Source organism: Apium graveolens, chromosome 8 (genome assembly GCF_009905375.1).
Source record: "Apium graveolens cultivar Ventura chromosome 8, ASM990537v1, whole genome shotgun sequence".
Classification (NCBI taxonomy): Eukaryota; Viridiplantae; Streptophyta; class Magnoliopsida; order Apiales; family Apiaceae; genus Apium; species Apium graveolens.
The window spans coordinates 59,331,248-59,343,178 of NC_133654.1; the positions used below are offsets into that span (position 1 = coordinate 59,331,248).

Sequence of the window (11,931 nt, forward strand, 5' to 3'; positions counted from 1 at the left end):
ATCCGTTGAAGGAGTAGCTTTACTTAGCAATAAGTTTAGTATTGTAGCACATTTCACTCTCTGGTTTCAAGCTGTAATTCTTAGAAGTTGTTAGGAAATAATCAGTCATGTTGACTACTAATGGATGTACAAATAGGAGGGCTAATTGTAAATATTTCATGCCTTATAATTTTGTATAAGTGAAGAAGTGTCAACGGATATTGAAGACCTTCAACGGATAAGAAACAAAGCTTCAACGGATGTCTCTAATGCTTCAACGGATAATATCCATCAACGGATAAGTGCTTCAACGGATAAAGACTTAAACTGATAATGCATCAACAGATAAAGCTTCAACGGATAAAGCCTCAACGGATAAGGCATCAACGGATGAAAGCTTCAACGGATGCTTAGTTCATTAGCAGTTGATAGTGACAATTCACAAGCTGACAGAGGCACATGGGTTGACAGAGACATACTGGAATGTGGAAGCCTCTAGGAGGAATAAGAAAATGCAGCATTTCCATTCTGATGCAAACAAGGAAGTATTCAAAGATTTACAGATTATCCTAGATTGTATTGGATAGAGAAATGAAGAAGAAACATGTGAAGAATCTTTTCAATTGTATTTTACAGTTTGTCTTCACTTGTAAACTTGGTGATATATAAACCAAGTAGCAGCTAGTAATTAGATATGAATTTTCCTGAGCTGTTTAGAAATATCAAAAGAGAAAATCATCTAGTTTGTACTAGGAAGCAGCTGTGATTTAATTCTTTGAATCACAGATTTTCTGAAATAACACATCTCTGGTGGAACAATAAATCCACCAGAAAAGTTTTTAAGTTCTTTGTGCTCATTACATTTGTGTTTGAATATATATCTGTCTGCATCAGCTTCAAGCAATTCACACACACTTGATCACTCAAACACTTAGCCTTAGAAACTGCTCAAAACTTGAAAAAGTTTTGAGATTTACATTCAACCCCCCTTCTGTAAATCTCATTGTTAGTCCACTGGGAATAACAATTGGTATCAGAGCAAGCTCTTAACATACAAAGAGTTTAAAGATCTATTCTGCTAACATCATGAGTGCACAGAAGAATCCTCCTGCTACCAGCATGAGTAGGAAGGATATTGGTGTAAAGTTCCCAGTCCTGGAAAAAGATAATTATCATCACTGGAAAGTGAAGATGCATTTACATCTTCTTTCTCAAGATGATAGCTACATCAACTGTATTGAAAATGGTCCTCACATCCCTCACAAAGTAGCCACACACTACTAGAAATTTGTCAATAGACATCGCTTATTAGCCGATGTCTATTTAAAATCCAAGCGATGTCTTTGCATGCGATGAGAAAGGTAAGTGCATTACACATCGCTTATTAGCCGATGTCTATACACAGTTTAGACATCGTTTTTCTTAACAATGTGATGTATTTTTCTTCAATGTATACCTTCACTATGGTTTCAGTTATTCATTCATATGTCATGTATATCATTTTAAACTTATCACATATAAAGCAATATGATACATTAACATCGAAAAACTTGTTAAACTGATGTGTAACTTAACATATTACATCAGTCTTTTATCAGAAGCGATGTCGTACCTTTCTTTTTTTAATGAAACCGATGTTTTTGTGTGTGTTTAACATCAGTTCTTTCAAAATGTGATATCTATTATATTGTTTTACATCAGTCATTTCTTGTGAGCTGATATATGTGCCTGCTTATGACATCAGTTTATTGTATGAAATGTCTTATTTGACTACATTTTACATCAGTTATTTTGTAAATGAAGTGATGTTTGTTTATTTTTTTTTATTCATGAATCCCCTGTTTCAATCAAATTCCCAAAACCCAAACAAGAGTCATCCAAAAACATACCAACTGCCATTTTACCATTCCAAAACTAACCAAACCAAAACAAACGCAAAAACAAACATACATTCATTGATTTACCATAGATTATACCAATTACGTACATATATCCACCACCAACCAAACTTCATAATCCAAAAAAACTACATAACTGCAAAAGCAAGTACTAGACATCCACCATCGATCATTTACATAGTTCATCCCAAACAGAAATACATCTGCTAAACCAGCTGAAGCTCTTCTAAAATTTAACAGCTGCTAAACCAGCTGAAGCTCTATATAAATTAAACATGAGTTGAGATGAAACCTCGGCAGCAGCAAATCTCATCTTTGCTTCATCTAGCTCTTTCTGTGATCCCCTGGACGATACCCAGATAGACTGCAACAGAAGTTTTTTTAAAAAAAAACATGAGCTTTACTAGACTATTCACAATGTAAACATATCAGCCATTCCAAATATTGAATATTGGAAACCTAACCAGAACACAGTCATAGGCAAAGGCTCTGCAGAATCAACCATGTTGTACTCGACAACAACAGATTTGCGGTGTGTCTCTACTATTCCTGCCACAACCATAGAAATGGCTGAGAGAACGAGTCCAACTCCTATTCTTTGGAGGTGTGTGACTCCAGTGGGAATCCCTGTGAACTTTCGGAGAATTGGAACACAGACACGATCATATATTGGGATCAATATAAACATAAACACTAGTGGAATGACAGGGATTGAAGATCCAGGGACTTGAAAACCAAGAAGATTTATGTCCATCGTATTACTCTGTTGAATGCTGAAAGTTTGGAGTTGAGCCAAACATGTATTCATGAAGATAGTGCTTAAAATTATCGGGAGCATCCGAATTAAAATTTTTGTTTCCTCGACTTGTGTCACAGTACACATTTTCCAGGGTCCCGGATTGTTAACAGTAGATGAATCTGTAGTCACAATAACTGCTGCGGGATCCAAGAACCTGCAATATAGAGAGAATAAATTTTCCAAACACTAAGAATCTCCACTAGATAGCTAAGATGAATAAGAGTAGGCACCTGAATTGATTTGTTATGTGAAGAGTCTCAGATTGTTTATCATGAACCTCGTGGAATCCTACTGCGTTTTCTGGCAGTGGAAGATTACGGTTTCTAATTGCAGCCATAAATACCTAGTTTTAGAAAAAAGCATTTGAAGTCATGAATTAGCCCCATCAAAATAATGGACATCAAAGTATATCTATCTGCAATTACAATGACTATGCATACATCCTGTGTAATTGTACAAAATGGTGCACACCTGCATTATTCGACTGAGTGGGCTTCCTTTTGGGACATTGTTCCTGCAGAGTGATCTTCACATGCACAGGAACAAGATTACGATTGCTACTGCAAAAGTAGACACCCCAAATCCCCAGTTCCAGCCTTCATTTTCACTAATCCAGACCAAGAAAGTGACACCAAAGATAGCCCCGGTAACAACAAAAAATAGGAACCAGTTAAAGAAACTAGAAAGGGTATTAGACTCTTCAGGGTCTGACTCATCAAACTGGTCTGCTCCCAAGGAAGGAAGCGCCGCTTTTAGTCCACCAGCCCCAAATGCGACTAAATATAGGCCAGTGTATAGAATCACAGCTTGGCTACTATCTGCAGCCTCACATTGATTTATTAGTAATATCTTAAGCATCTCAAATATTTGCAGAATTCTGAAGATCCAGTGTAGACTATATGTATACAATTGATTAGAGAACTCTTAGAATGTAACTTATCATACAATTATTGTATCATTCAACTCAAGATGTTCATATTTCTATGTTATGCAAACAGCTAGATCAAATATGAAGAATTACAAAAAGATTATGATATAGGGGATAGTCTACCTGTATGGAAAGGACAACAGCAATTGTTAAGATCTCCTCGGAACATCCAAGCTCATCTGAAGCTAAGATCATTTTTGAGAACATTGGTTCCTACATAAAGTTAAATATTCTGAGTACTAGAAATCATGAAATCAGTATAAATTATGTTTACTATATGGCTAGGTAGGTGGTTTTGCACTTGGATAACAGAGAGAAGTGCAGAAATTATACCAGGCATCTCATGTGTGTGTGCTTAGGAAGAAAGATAAAATTATTCAATTTTTTAAAAGAAAGATATACTGCAACATACTAATAGAATTTCAGCTATTAGGAAACCAGCTGGTGAAGTAAGTTTGGCATCATCATCAATTACAGAGGAAACAAGACTTGTTCTCTGAATCTCTGGAATCCCCTCTGTAGACAATTCATTGACGTAATACTCCTCTGTGTAGAGCCTAATATCGTATAGCTCAAATTAATATTATTCAACAAAGTCTTGCTCTAAAGCAAAATCAAAACAAAAACTTAATAAATTTACGAACAAGAACTCATGCACTGATATTTGAGAAGAATGTCGAAGATGAATTATAATTAAATTCTACCATCCATTTTCAATAACAAAAACACCAAAGAGGTGGAACTTGGACATAATTGCAATAAAAAACAACAGAGATATCTAGTGCCAGAGATAAGCTCAAAAAGTAGAAAGATAAAGACATGCATATACATATGAAAGCGTAATATCAAAATCATGATTTATCGAGCTGTTAAAACCTAGAATGATCAATCAAAGCTGAAATTACATATAATAAACACCTACCGACTAGTATTTTATTCATTAAATGTAGTTGGATGATATAAAGGGAGAAATTATTCAAGACTCGGCCTACACAGGTAACCCCTAATTCAAACCAGGAGAGATGCTATGGAAGATATTCAGCCATCAATCTATGAAAATTATCAACTAATATCACGCCCTGTTTTTCAAGATCTAATTCACTTCAAACTGTGCACACAGTAGGCAGAATTTGGACACAGTATCACACCTAAACCATTAAAATCTTCTTGATAATTAGAATAGATAATAATAATAGGCACAACTTCTAAAAAGAAACTGCTGTCAATAAAATGAGAACTTCTCAGTTCAGCACCTATAACATTTTCCAGGACGTACTCTTCCTGCCCTTCCAGCTCTTTGCCTAGCTGATGCTTTTGATATTGGTGCTACTATCAAATTTTCAACATCTGTAATCTGCAAAGTTGTAATCAGAGTTATGTTAAAAATCAAAGACAATGCTGCATATTTAAATATAATTTCATATATGATATATCACAACCAGAAACTGGAGATTACTCTAAGCAAATTTGTAACCAAAGGAACTTACTGCCCAAAGCAATATACTACATTTGAACTCTTAATGGCCATGTAGCATCTTTTCGATACTGACACAAACTGAATTATTCTGCCTAGGAAAACTAAGAATATCTGAATACATGATTTTAAGATTAAAATATGAATTAGTAAACAGACTAAACACAAATATATTTACAAACAACACAAACACAAATATATACAAGCACTTGTTATTACATGTAAATCCGTATTTTAACTACACATACAACTACACATGCAACTACACATTTCAATTTTACATGCATACATACAACTACACAAAATGCAGCCCAAACATATATAAATAGATATGTAAAGAAGAATATACCTAACAAAGCAAGCTCCAAAATCTCAAAAAATGCAACAACAAACTCCAAGACCAAAATCCAACTTAATTAGCTCCGAGATTTAAGCTTTAATAAACCCTTAGCTACAAGATTTAGCTCCAAGAAACTCTACTCCTCACCTTAAACTTCAATGAACACACTTAACTCCTTAATCTTCGAATTTGTCACAAAAATTGAAACAAATGAGAAAAAGAAACATTTGAAAGAAAGACAGTAAGAAATTAAGAGATTAGTTGAAGAAATTGAGAGTTTCAATTGGAGATTCAAGGTCTAACCGGAAAGGGGCGAAAGACAGTAAGCATATATTTGAGAGTTCTAGGTTTAGCAGTCGAGAGAGAAAGAGGGAATGACTGAATGAGTTTTTGTTTTTGTTTTTGTGGAGATTATAATTTTTTATTTTTGTTTTGATTTTGATTTATTTTTAATTTTATGTTATAATGTTATTAAAGTGAATGAGTGAATAGGCGGGATGGGGAAATATACTAAGGGGGGAAAATTTGGCTAAGGGCGGGGAGCAAAATGGAAAAGCAGCAGGCTCTAATTTTTTAAAATTGAGCTTAGACATCGGTTATTATGTCAACCGATGTTAAAAAGAAATTGGACATCGGTTTATATGTTAACTGATGTGACGTAGTTTTTAAAAGAACAACTTAGACATCACTTTACTCAAAAGCTGATGTAAGCATACCAAAAAGACATCACTTTTTTTTATGTGATGTAAAAAAGGCTTTTAACATCAGTGACTTTTCTGACTGATGTCTAATGTGCGATGTCTAATGCTGATTTTCTAGTAGTGACAGCTGCTACTGCAACAGTTGCTGTTGGACAGTCCATTCCCAAGCCAAAAGCAGAATGGACTATTGAAGACATGGAAGAAATCCGCAAGGATAAGAGAGCCATGAACATTTTGTTTAATGGCTTAGATCAGGATATGTTTGACAATGTCATCAATAGCCAAACTGCAAAGGAAGTTTGGGATACTGTACAAATCATCTGTGAAGGTACTGAGCAGGTCAGAGAGAACAAGGTGCAGCTTCTTATTCAACAGTATGAATATTTTCACTTTGAAGAAGGTGAATCATTGAATGATACCTTCAACAGGTTTCAGAAACTGTTGAATGGATTGAAGCTATATGGTAGAGTGTACCAAGTCAAGGATTCCAACTTAAAATTTCTTAGGTCTCTGCCAAAGGAATGGAAGCCCATGACTGTCTCTTTGAGAAATTCTCAAGATTATAAGAACTTCACACTTGAAAGATTATATGGAATTCTGAAGACTTATGAACTTGAAATGGAGCAGGATGAGCTGTTGGAAAAGGGAAAGAGAAAAGGAGGAACAGTTGCTCTTGTAGCTGACAGTGAGAAGATGGAAGCCAGGAATGAGGAGAAGACAATGCCAAGTCTCAAAATTGGCACAAGCAAATCAGAATCAAGCAAGGGTAAAGAGCAAGTTGCTGAGGATGAAGACAATTCCAGTCAGGATGAATCTGATGATATTGAAGAACATTTGGCCTTTCTGTCCAGGAGGTTTGCAAAAATGAAGTTCAGGAAAAACACAAAGTTCACTAAGCCAAACAAAAACATGGTGGACAAATCAAAGTTCAAATGTTACAACTGTGGCATTAGTGGACACTTTGCAAGTGAGTGTAGGAAGCCAAATTCTGAGAAAAAGAAATTTGAGCAAGTTGATTACAAAAAAAAGTATTTTGATTTGCTCAAACAAAAGGAAAGAGCTTTTCTCACTCAAGATGATTGGGCAGCAGATGGGGTAAATGAAGATGATGATGTGGAATATGTCAACCTAGCCCTGATGGCTAATTCTGATGAAAATGAAACTAGTTCATCAAGCAACCAGGTAATTACTACTGATCTCTCTCAGCTTTCTAGACATGAATGCAATGAAGCCATAAATGATATGACCAATGAATTATATCATTTACGTGTTTCCCTTAAATCACTAGCAAAAGAAAACACTAGGATCAAGGAGAATAATGTGTTTTTAAGTGATAGAAATGCTGTGTTAGAGGATCAGGTAATTGAGCTCGAAAAGATAAAACTTAAATGCTTGACTGTTGAGAGTGAACTAGCAGAAGCTGTTAAGAAAGTAGAAATTCTTTCTACACAGTTAGAAAGTGAGCAAGAGGTAATCAAGGCCTGGAAAACATCTAGGGATGTTAGTGTTCAGATTGCAAAGGTTCAGGGAATTGAATCATTCTGTGAGGATGCCTGGAAGAAAAACAAAAAGGAGTTAGAATTAATTGATGGATTGTCAACGGATGTGGAATCAACAGATGATGAAAGTTATCCGTTGAAGGAAGAAAAGGAGCATCCGTTGAAGGCTCATCAATTAAAACAGGCAAGTTCTTTTAAAAATAAAAATCTCAATAAAAAGAATGATTCAACTCTCAAGAACTTTGTCAAAGAAGGAGCTAGCACATCCAGAGATGTCAGTATGGTGAATATAGGACACATGACTTTAGATCAGCTAAAAGATAGGCTTAAGTTGGTTGAGGATAAGAAGGAAACTAAAAGAAAATCTAAAAGAAATGGGAAGGTAGGGATTAATAAACATAACAATTACACACCTGATAGGTATGCTCCTAGAAAAAGCTGTGTGCATTGTAAAAGTGTTAATCATCTATCTGATAATTACAAATCTGTTAAAAATGCTCCCATGCCTTCAAATCCCTCCATGCCTAACATGTCTATGTCACCTCTGCATGCTATGCCTGTTTTGTCTCACCAGAATCCCCATGCACATTTTGCAAACATGCCATATATTAACAATCCTTATTTTACTGCATTTAGTATACCTCAAATGCCATACAATATGCCTATGTGGAATAACATGTTTGCACAACCTATGCCTTATCAAATTCAATCAAATTTGTTAAATGATTCTGTGACTAACCCTACACTTCAACCAACTACACCTGAGACCAAGGTTGACCCAAAGTTACCTAAGTCAAAAGATGCAGGAGGAATGAAGTCTAGGAAAAAGACTAACAAGGCTGGACCCAAGGAAACTTGGGTACCAAAATCAACTTGATTGATTTTGTTGTGTGCAGGGACAAAGAAGGAATCTATGGTACTTAGATAGTGGTTGTTCAAGACACATGACAGGAGATTTCACCCTGCTCACAGAGTTTAAGGAGAGAGCTGGCCCTAGCATAATCTTTGGAGATGACAGCAAAGGATTCACTATGGGATATGGCTTGATTTCAAAAGAAAATGTCATCATTGATGAAGTTGCATTGGTTGATGGTCTCAAACACAATTTATTGAGCATCAGTCAACTATGTGATAGAGGGAATACTGTTTCCTTCAATTATGAAGCCTGTATTGTCACAAGTAAAAAGGACAATAAAGTGGTTCTAACTGGAGTTAGAAAAGGGAATGTGTACTTAGCTGATTTCAACTCTACAGATGCAGAATCCATTACTTGTCTTCTCAGCAAAGCAAGTCCAGTTGAAAGTTGGCTATGGCACAAGAAGCTGTCCCATTTGAATTTCAAGACAATGAATGATCTAGTCAAAAAGGACTTAGTTAGAGGAATGCCTCTAGTGGAATTCACAAGGGATGGACTGTGTGATGCTTGTCAGAATGGAAAGCAAAAGAAAGTATCATTCAGTAAGAAGCTTGAATCTGCAATTGATGAACGACTATAACTTCTACACATGGATCTTTTTGGACCAGTCAATGTATTGTCAATTTCAAGGAAAAGATACTGCCTAGTGATTGTAGATGATTTCTCAAAGTTTTCATGGGTTTATTTTCTTGGATCAAAGGATGAAGCTAGTGAAATCATCATCAATCATATCAAGCAAGTCAACAATCATCTTGATTTCAAAGTAAGGAATATTAGGAGTGACAATGGAACTAAGTTCAAGAATTCAACCATGAAGTTGTTCTGTGAAGAAAGTGGGATCATACATGAGTTCTCAGCTCCAAGAACTCCACAACAAAATGGTGTGGTGGAAAGGAAGAACGGATCACTTATTGAAGCTGCAAGGACAATGCTTGAAGAGTCAAAACTCCCAACTTATTTTTGGGCTGAGGCTGTTAACTGTGCATGTTACACTCAGAATATTTCTCTAATCAATCAGGAAAAATGCATGACTCCCTATCAATTATTCAAGAGAAGAAAACCAACTTTAAACTTTCTACATGTCTTTGGTTGCAAATGCTACATCTTAAGGAATCAATCTGATCACAAAGGGAAGTTTGATGCAAAGGCTGATGAAGGAATATTTGTTGGTTATTCTGCTGGAAAATCATATAGGGTCTACAATCTAAGAACCAACATTGTCATGGAATCTGTACATGTTGTGTTTGATGATAAAAAGATTGATGGACTAACAGATGAGGGACATCATGAAGGACTCAAATTTGACAATATTGAGATATACTGTGATGATAGTGAAGATGAGAATGATGAAGAAGGCATCTCAAGAAGAATTCAGAATCTGCCTTTGGATAATGCACAGAATGCTGCATCCGTTGAAAGTCATAATTTAGCTTCCGTTGAAAGAAGCAATGCAACATCCGTTGAAAGACAAAGTGCATCATCCGTTGAAGTTCATAATGAAGCATCCGTTGATCACAGTCTGTCAACGGATAATCAATTCACTTCATCAGTTGATAGAGCTCCCAATTCCTTTCAAAGGATCAGCAACTCAGGGGGAGTTTCAACAAATCAACATTCTATCTCACATCATGACAATACTGAGGCAACCTCATCTAGGGCTAATCTACCACCTCAAAGGAAATGGACCAAGAATCACCCTTTTGAACTGATCATTGGTGATGCTACATCAAAAGTACAAACTAGAAGGGCTACTCAAGATGAATGTCTGTATAGTAGCTTTCTATCACAGGAGGAACCTAAGCAAGTGGAAGAAGCTCTATTGGATCCAGATTGGATTTTAGCAATGCAAGAGGAGCTAAACCAATTTGAGAGGAACAAAGTATGGAAGCTGGTACCCAATCCAAAGAACAAGAGTTCTATTGACACAAAATGGGTATTCAGAAACAAGATGGATGAAAATGGCATTGTCATAAGGAATAAAGCCAGATTGGTTGCTAAAGGCTATTCTCAACAAGAGGGAATAGATTTTGATGAAATATTTGCTCCAGTTGCCAGACTTGAAGCCATCAGAATCTTTCTAGCCTATGCAGCTAATGCCAATTTCAAAGTCAATCAAATGGATGTCAAGAGTGCATTTCTAAATGGGAAATTGGAGGAAGAAGTTTATGTAAGCCAACCTCCAGGATTTGAAGATCCAAATTTTCCAGACTATGTGTATTATCTGTTAAAAGCACTCTATGGACTAAAGCAAGCACCTAGAGCCTGGTATGAGACTTTGTCAAAGTTCCTTCTAGATAATCACTTCACAAGAGGTACTGTTGACAAAACTCTCTTCTTTAGAAATGTTAATGGCTCTAAGATACTTGTACAAATTTATGTAGATGATATTATATTTGGATCTACAGATGATAAGCTTTATAAAAAGTTTGCTAAATTAATGCAAAGTAAATATGAAATGAGCATGATGGGAGAGCTAACTTACTTTCTTGGTTTACAAGTTAAACAAGTTAGTGGTGGAATTTTCATTAGTCAAACTAAATATATTTATGATCTTTTAAAGAAGTTTGACTTAATGGATTGTTCACCTGCAAAAACTCCCATGGCCACTGCCACTAAGCTTGAATTAAAAAAGGCTGAAAAGTCTGTGGATATTACAAGTTATAGAGGCATGGTTGGCTCACTTTTATATTTAACTGCTAGTAGACCTGATATAATGTTTTCTACATGTCTCTATGCTAGATTTCAAGCTGACCCTAAAGAATCTCACTTAGTGGCTATTAAAAGAATTATTAGATATCTCAAGGGGACTCCAAATCTAGGAATTTGGTACCCTAGAGAGTCTGGTTTTGATCTAATTGGCTACTCAGATGCAGATTATGCAGGTTGCAAAATAGACAGGAAAAGCACAACAGGCACCTGTCAATTTCTAGGGAACAAGCTTGTATCATGGTTCAGTAAGAAGCAGAATTCTGTTTCCACATCAACAGCTGAAGCTGAGTACATTGCTGCTGGTAGTTGCTGTGCACAGATACTATGGATGAGGAATCAACTATTTGACTATGGTCTGACTGTTGACAAAATTCCAATATTCTGTGACAACACAAGTGCCATTGCCATCACTAAAAATCCAGTGCAGCACTCAAGAACCAAGCACATTGATATCAAGTACCACTTCATTAGGGAACATGTGATGAAAGGTACAGTGGAACTTCATTTTGTTCCAAGTGAAAAGCAGATTGCAGACATATTTACCAAGCCACTTGATGAATCAACATTCACAAGATTAGTAAGTGAGTTAGGTATGCTTAATTATTCATAATCTATGTCATCTATATAATCTGTCTTGAAGCCTGAAATGAATTTGCTGCAAGAACAAAGCTGGCTTTAATTAAGACTT

The 11,931-nt window shown here is 35.8% G+C and overlaps 1 pseudogene; it reads right to left on the minus strand.

Annotated features, from left to right (window-relative positions):
• Positions 1-2,289: 2,289 nt before the first annotated feature.
• On the minus strand, positions 2,290-3,534 carry LOC141679611 (protein NRT1/ PTR FAMILY 4.5-like; annotated as a pseudogene).
• Between the last annotated feature and the right edge of the window lie 8,397 nt (positions 3,535-11,931).